The sequence below is a fragment of the Eschrichtius robustus genome, unplaced genomic scaffold (genome assembly GCF_028021215.1).
Source record: "Eschrichtius robustus isolate mEscRob2 unplaced genomic scaffold, mEscRob2.pri scaffold_661, whole genome shotgun sequence".
NCBI lineage: Eukaryota > Metazoa > Chordata > Mammalia > Artiodactyla > Eschrichtiidae > Eschrichtius > Eschrichtius robustus.
In genome coordinates, this window is record NW_027175536.1 from 117,869 (window position 1) to 137,837 (window position 19,969).

The 19,969-nt window shown below is 54.5% G+C and overlaps 11 non-coding genes across 11 annotated transcripts; all 11 read right to left on the bottom strand.

Moving 5' to 3' along the window:
* Positions 1–769: 769 nt before the first annotated feature.
* On the bottom strand, positions 770–861 carry LOC137758149 (small nucleolar RNA SNORD116). The gene has a single exon (XR_011072818.1). It is a non-coding gene; the product is annotated as a small nucleolar RNA SNORD116 (small nucleolar RNA).
* Positions 862–1,250: 389 nt separating this feature from the next.
* On the bottom strand, positions 1,251–1,342 carry LOC137758101 (small nucleolar RNA SNORD116). The gene has a single exon (XR_011072772.1). It is a non-coding gene; the product is annotated as a small nucleolar RNA SNORD116 (small nucleolar RNA).
* A 2,458-nt stretch (positions 1,343–3,800) lies between these two features.
* LOC137758119 (small nucleolar RNA SNORD116) lies at positions 3,801–3,892 on the bottom strand. Its single transcript, XR_011072789.1, has one exon. It is a non-coding gene; the product is annotated as a small nucleolar RNA SNORD116 (small nucleolar RNA).
* A 2,408-nt stretch (positions 3,893–6,300) lies between these two features.
* Positions 6,301–6,392, bottom strand: LOC137758150 (small nucleolar RNA SNORD116). The gene has a single exon (XR_011072819.1). It is a non-coding gene; the product is annotated as a small nucleolar RNA SNORD116 (small nucleolar RNA).
* A 389-nt stretch (positions 6,393–6,781) lies between these two features.
* On the bottom strand, positions 6,782–6,873 carry LOC137758102 (small nucleolar RNA SNORD116). Its single transcript, XR_011072773.1, has one exon. It is a non-coding gene; the product is annotated as a small nucleolar RNA SNORD116 (small nucleolar RNA).
* Positions 6,874–9,331: 2,458 nt separating this feature from the next.
* LOC137758122 (small nucleolar RNA SNORD116) lies at positions 9,332–9,423 on the bottom strand. Its single transcript, XR_011072792.1, has one exon. It is a non-coding gene; the product is annotated as a small nucleolar RNA SNORD116 (small nucleolar RNA).
* Positions 9,424–11,831: 2,408 nt separating this feature from the next.
* On the bottom strand, positions 11,832–11,923 carry LOC137758152 (small nucleolar RNA SNORD116). Its single transcript, XR_011072820.1, has one exon. It is a non-coding gene; the product is annotated as a small nucleolar RNA SNORD116 (small nucleolar RNA).
* Positions 11,924–12,312: 389 nt separating this feature from the next.
* Positions 12,313–12,404, bottom strand: LOC137758103 (small nucleolar RNA SNORD116). Its single transcript, XR_011072774.1, has one exon. It is a non-coding gene; the product is annotated as a small nucleolar RNA SNORD116 (small nucleolar RNA).
* Positions 12,405–14,862: 2,458 nt separating this feature from the next.
* LOC137758123 (small nucleolar RNA SNORD116) lies at positions 14,863–14,954 on the bottom strand. The gene has a single exon (XR_011072793.1). It is a non-coding gene; the product is annotated as a small nucleolar RNA SNORD116 (small nucleolar RNA).
* A 2,408-nt stretch (positions 14,955–17,362) lies between these two features.
* LOC137758153 (small nucleolar RNA SNORD116) lies at positions 17,363–17,454 on the bottom strand. The gene has a single exon (XR_011072821.1). It is a non-coding gene; the product is annotated as a small nucleolar RNA SNORD116 (small nucleolar RNA).
* Positions 17,455–17,843: 389 nt separating this feature from the next.
* LOC137758104 (small nucleolar RNA SNORD116) lies at positions 17,844–17,935 on the bottom strand. The gene has a single exon (XR_011072775.1). It is a non-coding gene; the product is annotated as a small nucleolar RNA SNORD116 (small nucleolar RNA).
* Positions 17,936–19,969: the final 2,034 nt, after the last annotated feature.

Below are 19,969 nucleotides of genomic sequence, written 5' to 3' on the forward strand. Positions count from 1 at the left end.
CCTGTGTTCCTTCCCTACACGGGACTCCAAATGCTCCTGAAGATATCCCAAAAGAGTTCCGGGAACCCTATGTCCACCGAACATCTATCCACCCAACAGTAAGCCTGTGGGCTTAGCCAACACTCTCACGTGTATTTCCCACTCGCCTTGCCTTCCTCTCTCCACCAGGATCCAGACGAATCCACCCCTCACCTAAGTAGCTTGATATCCCCTGGAATTGCCTAAGGCATTTTCCAACCTCTCCACACACAACACACAAGCAGGACACAACCCAAGGAGGAGCCAGCAGCGTCGCCCAAATCTGTGGGACGGTGGCCCATTTGATTTCCCCTGACCATCAGGGCAAATGTAAACTACATCCCACCTCCCAAGCTGAACATGACATAGAAGCCTGGCCTGGCCAGGACTCCTTCTCTGACCCTGAGTGCAGAGACTTCTGCTTCCTTGCGGGAACAAGGCAACGACCTGAGCTCGAGGGTGGCCTGTAGATCTCGAGGGGAAGCCAGAGGAGTACCAGTGGCTCACGCTTCCTTTCATACCTGCATACAGACCGCGGCAGGATATAGCAGTTTTGGCTAGACTCAGGTGCCCAGAGACATCAAGTTGTCCTTAGCCTTCCCATGTAGATGGACATCCCAGGCTCCTTTCCACATGGCTCTTTCTGCACGAGAAGCCCGCCACCCTCAACTTGAACAATGTTGCTGCACACGCCCACAGTAGCAAATGCGACATGGACCTCTCCCTAATTTTCCTTTGGGAGCCACGTGCTGGACCTCAGTTAGGATGAGAAGATGGTAGGTATTGCTCATTCATTTTGTTTAGATTTTGAAGGAATGCATTTATGGGAGTCATCATCGATCCACGCAGCTGCTCAAAGGCTGGACGTGCAAAGTCGCGGATTGTCAGCAAGCTAAAACCTCTCAGCAGTAGGGAGCGGCCAGACTCGAGCCACGGGGCAGAAAGTGCACCCAAGTCTCAGGGCATTGGAGCTCGGGTTCCCCAGGAAGAGCCCGGAATGTGACGGGGTAGTCTCGCCGCACAAGTCCCCGTGGCCAAACATCTAGGTTTCTTCAAAGAAGTTCCGTTTACCCCCACAAGGTTTCTACCACGAACCTTGTCAAGCCAGAGGCGATGCCCTTGGGTCGTACAGAAAGCTATTGGCATTGGAGATATTCCAATGCCCAAACTGGCAGGGCAAACCCTTGCAGCAACTGGGTAACTTGCCCTGGCGCATTGTATTTTCGCCCCCGGGACTGTCAGTGACATGACCGCGGAGAAACCTGAGACCCATTCATTGGTTCAGAGTTCCAAGCAGTGCATTTATGGGAGTCATCATCAATCCACCTGCTCAAAGGCTGCACGTTCAAAGTTGCAGGCTCCACCGCAGGGCAGCCAACGATCTCAATCATGTCAGCAGTCAGGAGCGGCCAGAGCCGACCCACGGGGCTGCCAATGGAGCTAAGGATCATGGCATCGGATCTGGGGTGCCACTGGAGGAGCCAAGAAGGTGAGGGTGTAGTCTCAGGGCACGAGTCCCCGTGGCCAAACATCTAGGTTTCTGCAAAGAATTTCCACTCACCACCACAAGGTTCCTACGAGGATCCTCAAGTACTTCACGCCAAAATCACTCTGAGACTCTTTTGCCTCGACTTGCCTCAACTTGCCGCACTGTCCTCACTTCGCCAGGTTTCATGGACTATACAGAGGGCCCCATGCTGCTGCAGGTGTTTGTTCCCGGGCACTCCACCACCTGCCTCAGTGTGACAGAACACAGGGATGTTTGAGAAAAGTGAACGGGGGCACAGAGGCAAAGGGTGATACCGCCCAGCGAAGTGCGCTGCGATGTGCGCTATATCTCCCCTCAACATTTCATTTGCAGCCCATCATGTCTGTGTGTCCACAGCCAAACGTGAATGCATCATGGCACAGATGCCTTCAGAGTGCACGGGCATCAACACAAAGAGCACGGCCGTCCATCAAACCCCTGGTATGGGCCTTGAACTTCCCCGCCTGAGCCGCCTCCCCACCGACACAGCATAGGGATGTCATCCTGAACCGCTGAGACACCCTCAGGGGAAATGGGATTACTCAGCGTAAGAGCCACTGCCCTCTGGGGAACCAAACCACTCCTGGCGCATACGCTTCCACACAATGGACTCAGCCTCAAGGGGAAATGTGGTCCCTGAGATCTTCCACAAGGGAACGACCCTTGGACAAATGTCACGACCTCCAACAAAAGCAGCTTGTAGGGACCGGTGACAAATCGCACCAGAGGAACTCCTGGACTGAATAATGGAGATTCACCTGTAGCCATACTTCCTGGCCTGCTGCCAAGACTGGCAACCTACCCTTAGCCCACACACAAAGCTAATGGCACGGGAACCATTCCGATGCTCAACGCGGCGGGGAAACCCTTGCAACAATGGTGTAACTTGCAGTGGTGTCTGGCACTTTCACACTCTGGGCCCATCAGTGACGTGACATTGGGGAAACCGTGAGGCCCAGGTACTCTACAAGCAACTTGTTACCCACAGCCATGCAACGAGAGAACCCAGACAACAGCCTAGACACTTGAACCGGTATGATTTGTCTGGCCTGTGGCCAGGCTCGCCGGATACCACAGTCTCGACGCACCAGCGGGTGGCAGGAAAAATGACACCCACACCACACATCCTCTCCTGCCCTTAAAACTGTAGCCTTTCCTTGGCAACCGACTCCCTTGTTTCTGCATGGTTGCGCCCAATGACCTCCTAGTAGAGCTCCAATCCTCAGGGAACGCTATGTGGGCCGGGTATAGAAATGATGCTTGGCTGTCCTCAGGAACACCTTCACATCTTCAACACAGGGGGAACGTGGCCAGACAGGGACAAAACACCCCAAGGCCTCTAAATCGGCCCCCATGAGAAGACACCATACTGTGCCATGAAGGCAACCTTTCGCTGGACAAGGACCCGCCATGAAGCAAATCGACCAAGGAGAGGAAAGAGGCGGGACAGTCCACAAAGGTGCTCCCGTATTCTCTCCCTACACGTGCCTCCAGATGCTCCTGAGGGAATCCCAAATGTGTTCCGGGGACCCCATGGCCACCGTCGATCTATCCACCCACCAATAAACCTGTGGGCTTAGTCAGCCATCTCACGTGTCTCTTTCACTCGCCTTGCCTTACTCTCTCTCCACCGGGATCCCAACGTGTCACGGCAAGATGCCAGAGCCACCCCTCACCAAGGAAGCTTGCCGTGACCAAGCTTGACTAAGGCATTTTCCAGCCCCTTCACACAGCACACACAAGCAGGACACAACCCGAGGAGGAGCCATCAGATTGCCTAAACTCCCAGGAACACTGGCCCATTTGATTTCTCCCCTCATCAGGAGAAACCTAAATTGCATATGGTCTCCCAAGCAGAACATGACAAAGAAGCCTGGCCTAGGCCTGGAATCCTGTTCTGACCCTGAGCCTACAGACTTCTGTTTCTTTGAGGCCACAAGGCAATGACCAGCAGGTGGGGGCAGCCTGTAGAACACAAGCGCAGGTGGCAGAACCAGCAATGGCGCACGCTTCCTCTCCTACCTGCATGCTGAACCGTGACAGGGGACAGCAGTCCTGGCTAGACCAAGGAACAAAGAGATGGCAAGCTGTCCCAAGCCTTCCCACCTGCATTGGCATCCCAGGCTCCTTTCCCAATGGCTCTTCTCCCCATGAGATGACCACAACCCTCAACTTGAACAACGTGGCTGTGGACACCCACAGCCGCAAATGCAATGTGAACCTCTCCCTACTTTCCTTTTGGGAGCCACGTGCTGGACCTCAGTTCCAAAGAGGAGACGGTAGGGATTTTTCACTCATTTTGTTCAGATTTCCAAGGAATGCATTTGTGGGAGTCATCATCGATCCAAACACGGGCTCAAACGTTGGACATGCAAAGTTGCAGATTCCACCATGGGACGGCCAGCGAGCTGAATCATATCAGCGTACAGAAGTGGCCAGAGCCGAGCCATGGGTCAGGAAATGCAGCCAGTTCTCAGGGCATCAAAGCTCGTGTTCCCCGAGAAATTACCAGAAGGTGAGGGTGTAGCCCCGGTGCACACGTTCCCGTCGCCAAACCTTTAGGTTAAGCAAAGAAGTGTCCCTTACCGCAACAAGGGTTAAAGCAGGATCCTCATGGAATGCACGCCAGGACCCATCCGAGACTCCTTCGCCTGGCCTCGCCTTGCCACGCCGTCCTCCTTTCAACGGGTATCAGGGATTATACGGATGGCCCCAGGCTGCTGCTAGCATTCTTTCCCTGGCATTCCACCTGGCTCGGGTGAGAGAACACACGCAGGCTTGAGGAGGGTGCACGGGCACAGCGAGGGACAGGTCGATACCACCCAGTGATGTGTGTTCTATCTCTCCTCAACATTTCATTTGCTGTCCGTCTTGCCTGTGTGTACGCACCCAAACGTGAAAGCATCGTGGCACAGGCGCCTTCAGAGCATGCGGCCATCAGGACAAAGAGCGCCGCCGGCCAACAACACCCTGGTCTCGGGCCCTGAAATTCCTCTCCTGAGCAATCTGCCCCGCATCACAGCAAAACGATGTCTTCCTGATCCCCTGAGACACCCTCAGGACAACTGGGCCCCCTCAGCCTAAGAGCAAGTGCCCTCTTTGGCAACAAACACGCCCTTGGCACTTATGATTCCACACAGTGGACACACCCTCAAGGCGAGAGATCTTCCACAAGGGAAGGGCCCTTGGCCGAATATGACGACCTCCATCAAAAGCGGCTCGTAGGGACCCGTGACAAAGGGCACCTGAGGAACCCCTGGACTGATCAAGGGAGACTCACCAGCAGGCATACTTCCTGGTCTCCTGCCAAGCCAGAGGAACTTCTTAGGACCGCAACCAAAGCTAATGGCAAGGGAGCCATTCCAATGCCCAAAGTGGCGGGGCAAACCCTTGCAGCAACTGGGTATCTTATTGTACCACCTTGCACATTGTCTTTCTTCCCTTCAAGGACTAGACCTTGGAGAAACCATGAGACCCTGGTCCTCCAGAACCAACGTGTCACCCACAGCCGTGCAATGAGGGAACGCCTCCAACATCCTGGACCCTTGAACCGGCATGACTTCTCTGGCTTGAAGCCATGCATGCTGGAGATCACAGGCTCGCAGCACCAGAAGGCGGCAGGACAAAATGACCCCTGCAGCACACATTCACTCCAGCCCTTAAACCTGTAGCATTTCCTTGGCAGCCAACTCGCTTCTTTCTGCATGGTTGGGCCCAAAGACCTCCGGGAAGAGCTCCAAACCTCAGGGAATGCTATGCCGACTGGGCATAGCAATGACGCTGGGCTGTCCGAAGGAACACCTTAACATCCTCAACATAGGGGCAAGGAGGCCACACAGGGACAAAACATCCCAACGGCTCCAAATCGGGCCCAGTGAGAAGACACCATACTGTGCTGTGAAGGCACCATTCAGTGGAACAAGGACCCGCCGTGAAGCACATTGAGAAAGGAGAGGAAAAGGTTGGGATGGTCCATGAATGTGCACCTGTGTTCCTTCCCTACACGGGACTCCAAATGCTCCTGAAGATATCCCAAAAGAGTTCCGGGAACCCTATGTCCACCGAACATCTATCCACCCAACAGTAAGCCTGTGGGCTTAGCCAACACTCTCACGTGTATTTCCCACTCGCCTTGCCTTCCTCTCTCCACCAGGATCCAGACAAATCCACCCCTCACCTAAGTAGCTTGATATCCCCTGGAATTGCCTAAGGCATTTTCCAACCTCTCCACACACAACACACAAGCAGGACACAACCCAAGGAGGAGCCAGCAGCGTCGCCCAAATCTGTGGGACGGTGGCCCATTTGATTTGCCCTGACCATCAGGGCAAATGTAAACTACATCCCACCTCCCAAGCTGAACATGACATAGAAGCCTGGCCTGGCCAGGACTCCTTCTCTGACCCTGAGTGCAGAGACTTCTGCTTCCTTGCGGGAACAAGGCAACGACCTGAGCTCGAGGGTGGCCTGTAGATCTCGAGGGGAAGCCAGAGGAGTACCAGTGGCTCACGCTTCCTTTCATACCTGCATACAGACCGCGGCAGGATATAGCAGTTTTGGCTAGACTCAGGTGCCCAGAGACATCAAGTTGTCCTTAGCCTTCCCATGTAGATGGACATCCCAGGCTCCTTTCCACATGGCTCTTTCTGCACGAGAAGCCCGCCACCCTCAACTTGAACAATGTTGCTGCACACGCCCACAGTAGCAAATGCGACATGGACCTCTCCCTAATTTTCCTTTGGGAGCCACGTGCTGGACCTCAGTTAGGATGAGAAGATGGTAGGTATTGCTCATTCATTTTGTTTAGATTTTGAAGGAATGCATTTATGGGAGTCATCATCGATCCACGCAGCTGCTCAAAGGCTGGACGTGCAAAGTCGCGGATTGTCAGCAAGCTAAAACCTCTCAGCAGTAGGGAGCGGCCAGACTCGAGCCACGGGGCAGAAAGTGCACCCAAGTCTCAGGGCATTGGAGCTCGGGTTCCCCAGGAAGAGCCCGGAATGTGACGGGGTAGTCTCGCCGCACAAGTCCCCGTGGCCAAACATCTAGGTTTCTTCAAAGAAGTTCCGTTTACCCCCACAAGGTTTCTACCACGAACCTTGTCAAGCCAGAGGCGATGCCCTTGGGTCGTACAGAAAGCTATTGGCATTGGAGATATTCCAATGCCCAAACTGGCAGGGCAAACCCTTGCAGCAACTGGGTAACTTGCCCTGGCGCATTGTATTTTCGCCCCCGGGACTGTCAGTGACATGACCGCGGAGAAACCTGAGACCCATTCATTGGTTCAGAGTTCCAAGCAGTGCATTTATGGGAGTCATCATCAATCCACCTGCTCAAAGGCTGCACGTTCAAAGTTGCAGGCTCCACCGCAGGGCAGCCAACGATCTCAATCATGTCAGCAGTCAGGAGCGGCCAGAGCCGACCCACGGGGCTGCCAATGGAGCTAAGGATCATGGCATCGGATCTGGGGTGCCACTGGAGGAGCCAAGAAGGTGAGGGTGTAGTCTCAGGGCACAAGTCCCCGTGGCCAAACATCTAGGTTTCTGCAAAGAATTTCCACTCACCACCACAAGGTTCCTACGAGGATCCTCAAGTACTTCACGCCAAAATCACTCTGAGACTCTTTTGCCTCGACTTGCCTCAACTTGCCGCACTGTCCTCACTTCGCCAGGTTTCATGGACTATACAGAGGGCCCCATGCTGCTGCAGGTGTTTGTTCCCGGGCACTCCACCACCTGCCTCAGTGTGACAGAACACAGGGATGTTTGAGAAAAGTGAACGGGGGCACAGAGGCAAAGGGTGATACCGCCCAGCGAAGTGCGCTGCGATGTGCGCTATATCTCCCCTCAACATTTCATTTGCAGCCCATCATGTCTGTGTGTCCACAGCCAAACGTGAATGCATCATGGCACAGATGCCTTCAGAGTGCACGGGCATCAACACAAAGAGCACGGCCGTCCATCAAACCCCTGGTATGGGCCTTGAACTTCCCCGCCTGAGCCGCCTCCCCACCGACACAGCATAGGGATGTCATCCTGAACCGCTGAGACACCCTCAGGGGAAATGGGATTACTCAGCGTAAGAGCCACTGCCCTCTGGGGAACCAAACCACTCCTGGCGCATACGCTTCCACACAATGGACTCAGCCTCAAGGGGAAATGTGGTCCCTGAGATCTTCCACAAGGGAACGACCCTTGGACAAATGTCACGACCTCCAACAAAAGCAGCTTGTAGGGACCGGTGACAAATCGCACCAGAGGAACTCCTGGACTGAATAATGGAGATTCACCTGTAGCCATACTTCCTGGCCTGCTGCCAAGACTGGCAACCTACCCTTAGCCCACACACAAAGCTAATGGCACGGGAACCATTCCGATGCTCAACGCGGCGGGGAAACCCTTGCAACAATGGTGTAACTTGCAGTGGTGTCTGGCACTTTCACACTCTGGGCCCATCAGTGACGTGACATTGGGGAAACCGTGAGGCCCAGGTACTCTACAAGCAACTTGTTACCCACAGCCATGCAACGAGAGAACCCAGACAACAGCCTAGACACTTGAACCGGTATGATTTGTCTGGCCTGTGGCCAGGCTCGCCGGATACCACAGTCTCGACGCACCAGCGGGTGGCAGGAAAAATGACACCCACACCACACATCCTCTCCTGCCCTTAAAACTGTAGCCTTTCCTTGGCAACCGACTCCCTTGTTTCTGCATGGTTGCGCCCAATGACCTCCTAGTAGAGCTCCAATCCTCAGGGAACGCTATGTGGGCCGGGTATAGAAATGATGCTTGGCTGTCCTCAGGAACACCTTCACATCTTCAACACAGGGGGAACGTGGCCAGACAGGGACAAAACACCCCAAGGCCTCTAAATCGGCCCCCATGAGAAGACACCATACTGTGCCATGAAGGCAACCTTTCGCTGGACAAGGACCCGCCATGAAGCAAATCGACCAAGGAGAGGAAAGAGGCGGGACAGTCCACAAAGGTGCTCCCGTATTCTCTCCCTACACGTGCCTCCAGATGCTCCTGAGGGAATCCCAAATGTGTTCCGGGGACCCCATGGCCACTGTCGATCTATCCACCCACCAATAAACCTGTGGGCTTAGTCAGCCATCTCACGTGTCTCTTTCACTCGCCTTGCCTTACTCTCTCTCCACCGGGATCCCAACGTGTCACGGCAAGATGCCAGAGCCACCCCTCACCAAGGAAGCTTGCCGTGACCAAGCTTGACTAAGGCATTTTCCAGCCCCTTCACACAGCACACACAAGCAGGACACAACCCGAGGAGGAGCCATCAGATTGCCTAAACTCCCAGGAACACTGGCCCATTTGATTTCTCCCCTCATCAGGAGAAACCTAAATTGCATATGGTCTCCCAAGCAGAACATGACAAAGAAGCCTGGCCTAGGCCTGGAATCCTGTTCTGACCCTGAGCCTACAGACTTCTGTTTCTTTGAGGCCACAAGGCAATGACCAGCAGGTGGGGGCAGCCTGTAGAACACAAGCGCAGGTGGCAGAACCAGCAATGGCGCACGCTTCCTCTCCTACCTGCATGCTGAACCGTGACAGGGGACAGCAGTCCTGGCTAGACCAAGGAACAAAGAGACGGCAAGCTGTCCCAAGCCTTCCCACCTGCATTGGCATCCCAGGCTCCTTTCCCAATGGCTCTTCTCCCCATGAGATGACCACAACCCTCAACTTGAACAACGTGGCTGTGGACACCCACAGCCGCAAATGCAATGTGAACCTCTCCCTACTTTCCTTTTGGGAGCCACGTGCTGGACCTCAGTTCCAAAGAGGAGACGGTAGGGATTTTTCACTCATTTTGTTCAGATTTCCAAGGAATGCATTTGTGGGAGTCAATATCGATCCAAACACGGGCTCAAACGTTGGACATGCAAAGTTGCAGATTCCACCATGGGACGGCCAGCGAGCTGAATCATATCAGCGTACAGAAGTGGCCAGAGCCGAGCCATGGGTCAGGAAATGCAGCCAGTTCTCAGGGCATCAAAGCTCGTGTTCCCCGAGAAATTACCAGAAGGTGAGGGTGTAGCCCCGGTGCACACGTTCCCGTCGCCAAACCTTTAGGTTAAGCAAAGAAGTGTCCCTTACCGCAACAAGGGTTAAAGCAGGATCCTCATGGAATGCACGCCAGGACCCATCCGAGACTCCTTCGCCTGGCCTCGCCTTGCCACGCCGTCCTCCTTTCAACGGGTATCAGGGATTATACGGATGGCCCCAGGCTGCTGCTAGCATTCTTTCCCTGGCATTCCACCTGGCTCGGGTGAGAGAACACACGCAGGCTTGAGGAGGGTGCACGGGCACAGCGAGGGACAGGTCGATACCACCCAGTGATGTGTGTTCTATCTCTCCTCAACATTTCATTTGCTGTCCGTCTTGCCTGTGTGTACGCACCCAAACGTGAAAGCATCGTGGCACAGGCGCCTTCAGAGCATGCGGCCATCAGGACAAAGAGCGCCGCCGGCCAACAACACCCTGGTCTCGGGCCCTGAAATTCCTCTCCTGAGCAATCTGCCCCGCATCACAGCAAAACGATGTCTTCCTGATCCCCTGAGACACCCTCAGGACAACTGGGCCCCCTCAGCCTAAGAGCAAGTGCCCTCTTTGGCAACAAACACGCCCTTGGCACTTATGATTCCACACAGTGGACACACCCTCAAGGCGAGAGATCTTCCACAAGGGAAGGGCCCTTGGCCGAATATGACGACCTCCATCAAAAGCGGCTCGTAGGGACCCGTGACAAAGGGCACCTGAGGAACCCCTGGACTGATCAAGGGAGACTCACCAGCAGGCATACTTCCTGGTCTCCTGCCAAGCCAGAGGAACTTCTTAGGACCGCAACCAAAGCTAATGGCAAGGGAGCCATTCCAATGCCCAAAGTGGCGGGGCAAACCCTTGCAGCAACTGGGTATCTTATTGTACCACCTTGCACATTGTCTTTCTTCCCTTCAAGGACTAGACCTTGGAGAAACCATGAGACCCTGGTCCTCCAGAACCAACGTGTCACCCACAGCCGTGCAATGAGGGAACGCCTCCAACATCCTGGACCCTTGAACCGGCATGACTTCTCTGGCTTGAAGCCATGCATGCTGGAGATCACAGGCTCGCAGCACCAGAAGGCGGCAGGACAAAATGACCCCTGCAGCACACATTCACTCCAGCCCTTAAACCTGTAGCATTTCCTTGGCAGCCAACTCGCTTCTTTCTGCATGGTTGGGCCCAAAGACCTCCGGGAAGAGCTCCAAACCTCAGGGAATGCTATGCCGACTGGGCATAGCAATGACGCTGGGCTGTCCGAAGGAACACCTTAACATCCTCAACATAGGGGCAAGGAGGCCACACAGGGACAAAACATCCCAACGGCTCCAAATCGGGCCCAGTGAGAAGACACCATACTGTGCTGTGAAGGCACCATTCAGTGGAACAAGGACCCGCCGTGAAGCACATTGAGAAAGGAGAGGAAAAGGTTGGGATGGTCCATGAATGTGCACCTGTGTTCCTTCCCTACACGGGACTCCAAATGCTCCTGAAGATATCCCAAAAGAGTTCCGGGAACCCTATGTCCACCGAACATCTATCCACCCAACAGTAAGCCTGTGGGCTTAGCCAACACTCTCACGTGTATTTCCCACTCGCCTTGCCTTCCTCTCTCCACCAGGATCCAGACAAATCCACCCCTCACCTAAGTAGCTTGATATCCCCTGGAATTGCCTAAGGCATTTTCCAACCTCTCCACACACAACACACAAGCAGGACACAACCCAAGGAGGAGCCAGCAGCGTCGCCCAAATCTGTGGGACGGTGGCCCATTTGATTTGCCCTGACCATCAGGGCAAATGTAAACTACATCCCACCTCCCAAGCTGAACATGACATAGAAGCCTGGCCTGGCCAGGACTCCTTCTCTGACCCTGAGTGCAGAGACTTCTGCTTCCTTGCGGGAACAAGGCAACGACCTGAGCTCGAGGGTGGCCTGTAGATCTCGAGGGGAAGCCAGAGGAGTACCAGTGGCTCACGCTTCCTTTCATACCTGCATACAGACCGCGGCAGGATATAGCAGTTTTGGCTAGACTCAGGTGCCCAGAGACATCAAGTTGTCCTTAGCCTTCCCATGTAGATGGACATCCCAGGCTCCTTTCCACATGGCTCTTTCTGCACGAGAAGCCCGCCACCCTCAACTTGAACAATGTTGCTGCACACGCCCACAGTAGCAAATGCGACATGGACCTCTCCCTAATTTTCCTTTGGGAGCCACGTGCTGGACCTCAGTTAGGATGAGAAGATGGTAGGTATTGCTCATTCATTTTGTTTAGATTTTGAAGGAATGCATTTATGGGAGTCATCATCGATCCACGCAGCTGCTCAAAGGCTGGACGTGCAAAGTCGCGGATTGTCAGCAAGCTAAAACCTCTCAGCAGTAGGGAGCGGCCAGACTCGAGCCACGGGGCAGAAAGTGCACCCAAGTCTCAGGGCATTGGAGCTCGGGTTCCCCAGGAAGAGCCCGGAATGTGACGGGGTAGTCTCGCCGCACAAGTCCCCGTGGCCAAACATCTAGGTTTCTTCAAAGAAGTTCCGTTTACCCCCACAAGGTTTCTACCACGAACCTTGTCAAGCCAGAGGCGATGCCCTTGGGTCGTACAGAAAGCTATTGGCATTGGAGATATTCCAATGCCCAAACTGGCAGGGCAAACCCTTGCAGCAACTGGGTAACTTGCCCTGGCGCATTGTATTTTCGCCCCCGGGACTGTCAGTGACATGACCGCGGAGAAACCTGAGACCCATTCATTGGTTCAGAGTTCCAAGCAGTGCATTTATGGGAGTCATCATCAATCCACCTGCTCAAAGGCTGCACGTTCAAAGTTGCAGGCTCCACCGCAGGGCAGCCAACGATCTCAATCATGTCAGCAGTCAGGAGCGGCCAGAGCCGACCCACGGGGCTGCCAATGGAGCTAAGGATCATGGCATCGGATCTGGGGTGCCACTGGAGGAGCCAAGAAGGTGAGGGTGTAGTCTCAGGGCACAAGTCCCCGTGGCCAAACATCTAGGTTTCTGCAAAGAATTTCCACTCACCACCACAAGGTTCCTACGAGGATCCTCAAGTACTTCACGCCAAAATCACTCTGAGACTCTTTTGCCTCGACTTGCCTCAACTTGCCGCACTGTCCTCACTTCGCCAGGTTTCATGGACTATACAGAGGGCCCCATGCTGCTGCAGGTGTTTGTTCCCGGGCACTCCACCACCTGCCTCAGTGTGACAGAACACAGGGATGTTTGAGAAAAGTGAACGGGGGCACAGAGGCAAAGGGTGATACCGCCCAGCGAAGTGCGCTGCGATGTGCGCTATATCTCCCCTCAACATTTCATTTGCAGCCCATCATGTCTGTGTGTCCACAGCCAAACGTGAATGCATCATGGCACAGATGCCTTCAGAGTGCACGGGCATCAACACAAAGAGCACGGCCGTCCATCAAACCCCTGGTATGGGCCTTGAACTTCCCCGCCTGAGCCGCCTCCCCACCGACACAGCATAGGGATGTCATCCTGAACCGCTGAGACACCCTCAGGGGAAATGGGATTACTCAGCGTAAGAGCCACTGCCCTCTGGGGAACCAAACCACTCCTGGCGCATACGCTTCCACACAATGGACTCAGCCTCAAGGGGAAATGTGGTCCCTGAGATCTTCCACAAGGGAACGACCCTTGGACAAATGTCACGACCTCCAACAAAAGCAGCTTGTAGGGACCGGTGACAAATCGCACCAGAGGAACTCCTGGACTGAATAATGGAGATTCACCTGTAGCCATACTTCCTGGCCTGCTGCCAAGACTGGCAACCTACCCTTAGCCCACACACAAAGCTAATGGCACGGGAACCATTCCGATGCTCAACGCGGCGGGGAAACCCTTGCAACAATGGTGTAACTTGCAGTGGTGTCTGGCACTTTCACACTCTGGGCCCATCAGTGACGTGACATTGGGGAAACCGTGAGGCCCAGGTACTCTACAAGCAACTTGTTACCCACAGCCATGCAACGAGAGAACCCAGACAACAGCCTAGACACTTGAACCGGTATGATTTGTCTGGCCTGTGGCCAGGCTCGCCGGATACCACAGTCTCGACGCACCAGCGGGTGGCAGGAAAAATGACACCCACACCACACATCCTCTCCTGCCCTTAAAACTGTAGCCTTTCCTTGGCAACCGACTCCCTTGTTTCTGCATGGTTGCGCCCAATGACCTCCTAGTAGAGCTCCAATCCTCAGGGAACGCTATGTGGGCCGGGTATAGAAATGATGCTTGGCTGTCCTCAGGAACACCTTCACATCTTCAACACAGGGGGAACGTGGCCAGACAGGGACAAAACACCCCAAGGCCTCTAAATCGGCCCCCATGAGAAGACACCATACTGTGCCATGAAGGCAACCTTTCGCTGGACAAGGACCCGCCATGAAGCAAATCGACCAAGGAGAGGAAAGAGGCGGGACAGTCCACAAAGGTGCTCCCGTATTCTCTCCCTACACGTGCCTCCAGATGCTCCTGAGGGAATCCCAAATGTGTTCCGGGGACCCCATGGCCACTGTCGATCTATCCACCCACCAATAAACCTGTGGGCTTAGTCAGCCATCTCACGTGTCTCTTTCACTCGCCTTGCCTTACTCTCTCTCCACCGGGATCCCAACGTGTCACGGCAAGATGCCAGAGCCACCCCTCACCAAGGAAGCTTGCCGTGACCAAGCTTGACTAAGGCATTTTCCAGCCCCTTCACACAGCACACACAAGCAGGACACAACCCGAGGAGGAGCCATCAGATTGCCTAAACTCCCAGGAACACTGGCCCATTTGATTTCTCCCCTCATCAGGAGAAACCTAAATTGCATATGGTCTCCCAAGCAGAACATGACAAAGAAGCCTGGCCTAGGCCTGGAATCCTGTTCTGACCCTGAGCCTACAGACTTCTGTTTCTTTGAGGCCACAAGGCAATGACCAGCAGGTGGGGGCAGCCTGTAGAACACAAGCGCAGGTGGCAGAACCAGCAATGGCGCACGCTTCCTCTCCTACCTGCATGCTGAACCGTGACAGGGGACAGCAGTCCTGGCTAGACCAAGGAACAAAGAGACGGCAAGCTGTCCCAAGCCTTCCCACCTGCATTGGCATCCCAGGCTCCTTTCCCAATGGCTCTTCTCCCCATGAGATGACCACAACCCTCAACTTGAACAACGTGGCTGTGGACACCCACAGCCGCAAATGCAATGTGAACCTCTCCCTACTTTCCTTTTGGGAGCCACGTGCTGGACCTCAGTTCCAAAGAGGAGACGGTAGGGATTTTTCACTCATTTTGTTCAGATTTCCAAGGAATGCATTTGTGGGAGTCAATATCGATCCAAACACGGGCTCAAACGTTGGACATGCAAAGTTGCAGATTCCACCATGGGACGGCCAGCGAGCTGAATCATATCAGCGTACAGAAGTGGCCAGAGCCGAGCCATGGGTCAGGAAATGCAGCCAGTTCTCAGGGCATCAAAGCTCGTGTTCCCCGAGAAATTACCAGAAGGTGAGGGTGTAGCCCCGGTGCACACGTTCCCGTCGCCAAACCTTTAGGTTAAGCAAAGAAGTGTCCCTTACCGCAACAAGGGTTAAAGCAGGATCCTCATGGAATGCACGCCAGGACCCATCCGAGACTCCTTCGCCTGGCCTCGCCTTGCCACGCCGTCCTCCTTTCAACGGGTATCAGGGATTATACGGATGGCCCCAGGCTGCTGCTAGCATTCTTTCCCTGGCATTCCACCTGGCTCGGGTGAGAGAACACACGCAGGCTTGAGGAGGGTGCACGGGCACAGCGAGGGACAGGTCGATACCACCCAGTGATGTGTGTTCTATCTCTCCTCAACATTTCATTTGCTGTCCGTCTTGCCTGTGTGTACGCACCCAAACGTGAAAGCATCGTGGCACAGGCGCCTTCAGAGCATGCGGCCATCAGGACAAAGAGCGCCGCCGGCCAACAACACCCTGGTCTCGGGCCCTGAAATTCCTCTCCTGAGCAATCTGCCCCGCATCACAGCAAAACGATGTCTTCCTGATCCCCTGAGACACCCTCAGGACAACTGGGCCCCCTCAGCCTAAGAGCAAGTGCCCTCTTTGGCAACAAACACGCCCTTGGCACTTATGATTCCACACAGTGGACACACCCTCAAGGCGAGAGATCTTCCACAAGGGAAGGGCCCTTGGCCGAATATGACGACCTCCATCAAAAGCGGCTCGTAGGGACCCGTGACAAAGGGCACCTGAGGAACCCCTGGACTGATCAAGGGAGACTCACCAGCAGGCATACTTCCTGGTCTCCTGCCAAGCCAGAGGAACTTCTTAGGACCGCAACCAAAGCTAATGGCAAGGGAGCCATTCCAATGCCCAAAGTGGCGGGGCAAACCCTTGCAGCAACTGGGTATCTTATTGTACCACCTTGCACATTGTCTTTCTTCCCTTCAAGGACTAGACCTTGGAGAAACCATGAGACCCTGGTCCTCCAGAACCAACGTGTCACCCACAGCCGTGCAATGAGGGAACGCCTCCAACATCCTGGACCCTTGAACCGGCATGACTTCTCTGGCTTGAAGCCATGCATGCTGGAGATCACAGGCTCGCAGCACCAGAAGGCGGCAGGACAAAATGACCCCTGCAGCACACATTCACTCCAGCCCTTAAACCTGTAGCATTTCCTTGGCAGCCAACTCGCTTCTTTCTGCATGGTTGGGCCCAAAGACCTCCGGGAAGAGCTCCAAACCTCAGGGAATGCTATGCCGACTGGGCATAGCAATGACGCTGGGCTGTCCGAAGGAACACCTTAACATCCTCAACATAGGGGCAAGGAGGCCACACAGGGACAAAACATCCCAACGGCTCCAAATCGGGCCCAGTGAGAAGACACCATACTGTGCTGTGAAGGCACCATTCAGTGGAACAAGGACCCGCCGTGAAGCACATTGAGAAAGGAGAGGAAAAGGTTGGGATGGTCCATGAATGTGCACCTGTGTTCCTTCCCTACACGGGACTCCAAATGCTCCTGAAGATATCCCAAAAGAGTTCCGGGAACCCTATGTCCACCGAACATCTATCCACCCAACAGTAAGCCTGTGGGCTTAGCCAACACTCTCACGTGTATTTCCCACTCGCCTTGCCTTCCTCTCTCCACCAGGATCCAGACAAATCCACCCCTCACCTAAGTAGCTTGATATCCCCTGGAATTGCCTAAGGCATTTTCCAACCTCTCCACACACAACACACAAGCAGGACACAACCCAAGGAGGAGCCAGCAGCGTCGCCCAAATCTGTGGGACGGTGGCCCATTTGATTTGCCCTGACCATCAGGGCAAATGTAAATTACATCCCACCTCCCAAGCTGAACATGACATAGAAGCCTGGCCTGGCCAGGACTCCTTCTCTGACCCTGAGTGCAGAGACTTCTGCTTCCTTGCGGGAACAAGGCAACGACCTGAGCTCGAGGGTGGCCTGTAGATCTCGAGGGGAAGCCAGAGGAGTACCAGTGGCTCACGCTTCCTTTCATACCTGCATACAGACCGCGGCAGGATATAGCAGTTTTGGCTAGACTCAGGTGCCCAGAGACATCAAGTTGTCCTTAGCCTTCCCATGTAGATGGACATCCCAGGCTCCTTTCCACATGGCTCTTTCTGCACGAGAAGCCCGCCACCCTCAACTTGAACAATGTTGCTGCACACGCCCACAGTAGCAAATGCGACATGGACCTCTCCCTAATTTTCCTTTGGGAGCCACGTGCTGGACCTCAGTTAGGATGAGAAGATGGTAGGTATTGCTCATTCATTTTGTTTAGATTTTGAAGGAATGCATTTATGGGAGTCATCATCGATCCACGCAGCTGCTCAAAGGCTGGACGTGCAAAGTCGCGGATTGTCAGCAAGCTAAAACCTCTCAGCAGTAGGGAGCGGCCAGACTCGAGCCACGGGGCAGAAAGTGCACCCAAGTCTCAGGGCATTGGAGCTCGGGTTCCCCAGGAAGAGCCCGGAATGTGACGGGGTAGTCTCGCCGCACAAGTCCCCGTGGCCAAACATCTAGGTTTCTTCAAAGAAGTTCCGTTTACCCCCACAAGGTTTCTACCACGAACCTTGTCAAGCCAGAGGCGATGCCCTTGGGTCGTACAGAAAGCTATTGGCATTGGAGATATTCCAATGCCCAAACTGGCAGGGCAAACCCTTGCAGCAACTGGGTAACTTGCCCTGGCGCATTGTATTTTCGCCCCCGGGACTGTCAGTGACATGACCGCGGAGAAACCTGAGACCCATTCATTGGTTCAGAGTTCCAAGCAGTGCATTTATGGGAGTCATCATCAATCCACCTGCTCAAAGGCTGCACGTTCAAAGTTGCAGGCTCCACCGCAGGGCAGCCAACGATCTCAATCATGTCAGCAGTCAGGAGCGGCCAGAGCCGACCCACGGGGCTGCCAATGGAGCTAAGGATCATGGCATCGGATCTGGGGTGCCACTGGAGGAGCCAAGAAGGTGAGGGTGTAGTCTCAGGGCACAAGTCCCCGTGGCCAAACATCTAGGTTTCTGCAAAGAATTTCCACTCACCACCACAAGGTTCCTACGAGGATCCTCAAGTACTTCACGCCAAAATCACTCTGAGACTCTTTTGCCTCGACTTGCCTCAACTTGCCGCACTGTCCTCACTTCGCCAGGTTTCATGGACTATACAGAGGGCCCCATGCTGCTGCAGGTGTTTGTTCCCGGGCACTCCACCACCTGCCTCAGTGTGACAGAACACAGGGATGTTTGAGAAAAGTGAACGGGGGCACAGAGGCAAAGGGTGATACCGCCCAGCGAAGTGCGCTGCGATGTGCGCTATATCTCCCCTCAACATTTCATTTGCAGCCCATCATGTCTGTGTGTCCACAGCCAAACGTGAATGCATCATGGCACAGATGCCTTCAGAGTGCACGGGCATCAACACAAAGAGCACGGCCGTCCATCAAACCCCTGGTATGGGCCTTGAACTTCCCCGCCTGAGCCGCCTCCCCACCGACACAGCATAGGGATGTCATCCTGAACCGCTGAGACACCCTCAGGGGAAATGGGATTACTCAGCGTAAGAGCCACTGCCCTCTGGGGAACCAAACCACTCCTGGCGCATACGCTTCCACACAATGGACTCAGCCTCAAGGGGAAATGTGGTCCCTGAGATCTTCCACAAGGGAACGACCCTTGGACAAATGTCACGACCTCCAACAAAAGCAGCTTGTAGGGACCGGTGACAAATCGCACCAGAGGAACTCCTGGACTGAATAATGGAGATTCACCTGTAGCCATACTTCCTGGCCTGCTGCCAAGACTGGCAACCTACCCTTAGCCCACACACAAAGCTAATGGCACGGGAACCATTCCGATGCTCAACGCGGCGGGGAAACCCTTGCAACAATGGTGTAACTTGCAGTGGTGTCTGGCACTTTCACACTCTGGGCCCATCAGTGACGTGACATTGGGGAAACCGTGAGGCCCAGGTACTCTACAAGCAACTTGTTACCCACAGCCATGCAACGAGAGAACCCAGACAACAGCCTAGACACTTGAACCGGTATGATTTGTCTGGCCTGTGGCCAGGCTCGCCGGATACCACAGTCTCGACGCACCAGCGGGTGGCAGGAAAAATGACACCCACACCACACATCCTCTCCTGCCCTTAAAACTGTAGCCTTTCCTTGGCAACCGACTCCCTTGTTTCTGCATGGTTGCGCCCAATGACCTCCTAGTAGAGCTCCAATCCTCAGGGAACGCTATGTGGGCCGGGTATAGAAATGATGCTTGGCTGTCCTCAGGAACACCTTCACATCTTCAACACAGGGGGAACGTGGCCAGACAGGGACAAAACACCCCAAGGCCTCTAAATCGGCCCCCATGAGAAGACACCATACTGTGCCATGAAGGCAACCTTTCGCTGGACAAGGACCCGCCATGAAGCAAATCGACCAAGGAGAGGAAAGAGGCGGGACAGTCCACAAAGGTGCTCCCGTATTCTCTCCCTACACGTGCCTCCAGATGCTCCTGAGGGAATCCCAAATGTGTTCCGGGGACCCCATGGCCACTGTCGATCTATCCACCCACCAATAAACCTGTGGGCTTAGTCAGCCATCTCACGTGTCTCTTTCACTCGCCTTGCCTTACTCTCTCTCCACCGGGATCCCAACGTGTCACGGCAAGATGCCAGAGCCACCCCTCACCAAGGAAGCTTGCCGTGACCAAGCTTGACTAAGGCATTTTCCAGCCCCTTCACACAGCACACACAAGCAGGACACAACCCGAGGAGGAGCCATCAGATTGCCTAAACTCCCAGGAACACTGGCCCATTTGATTTCTCCCCTCATCAGGAGAAAC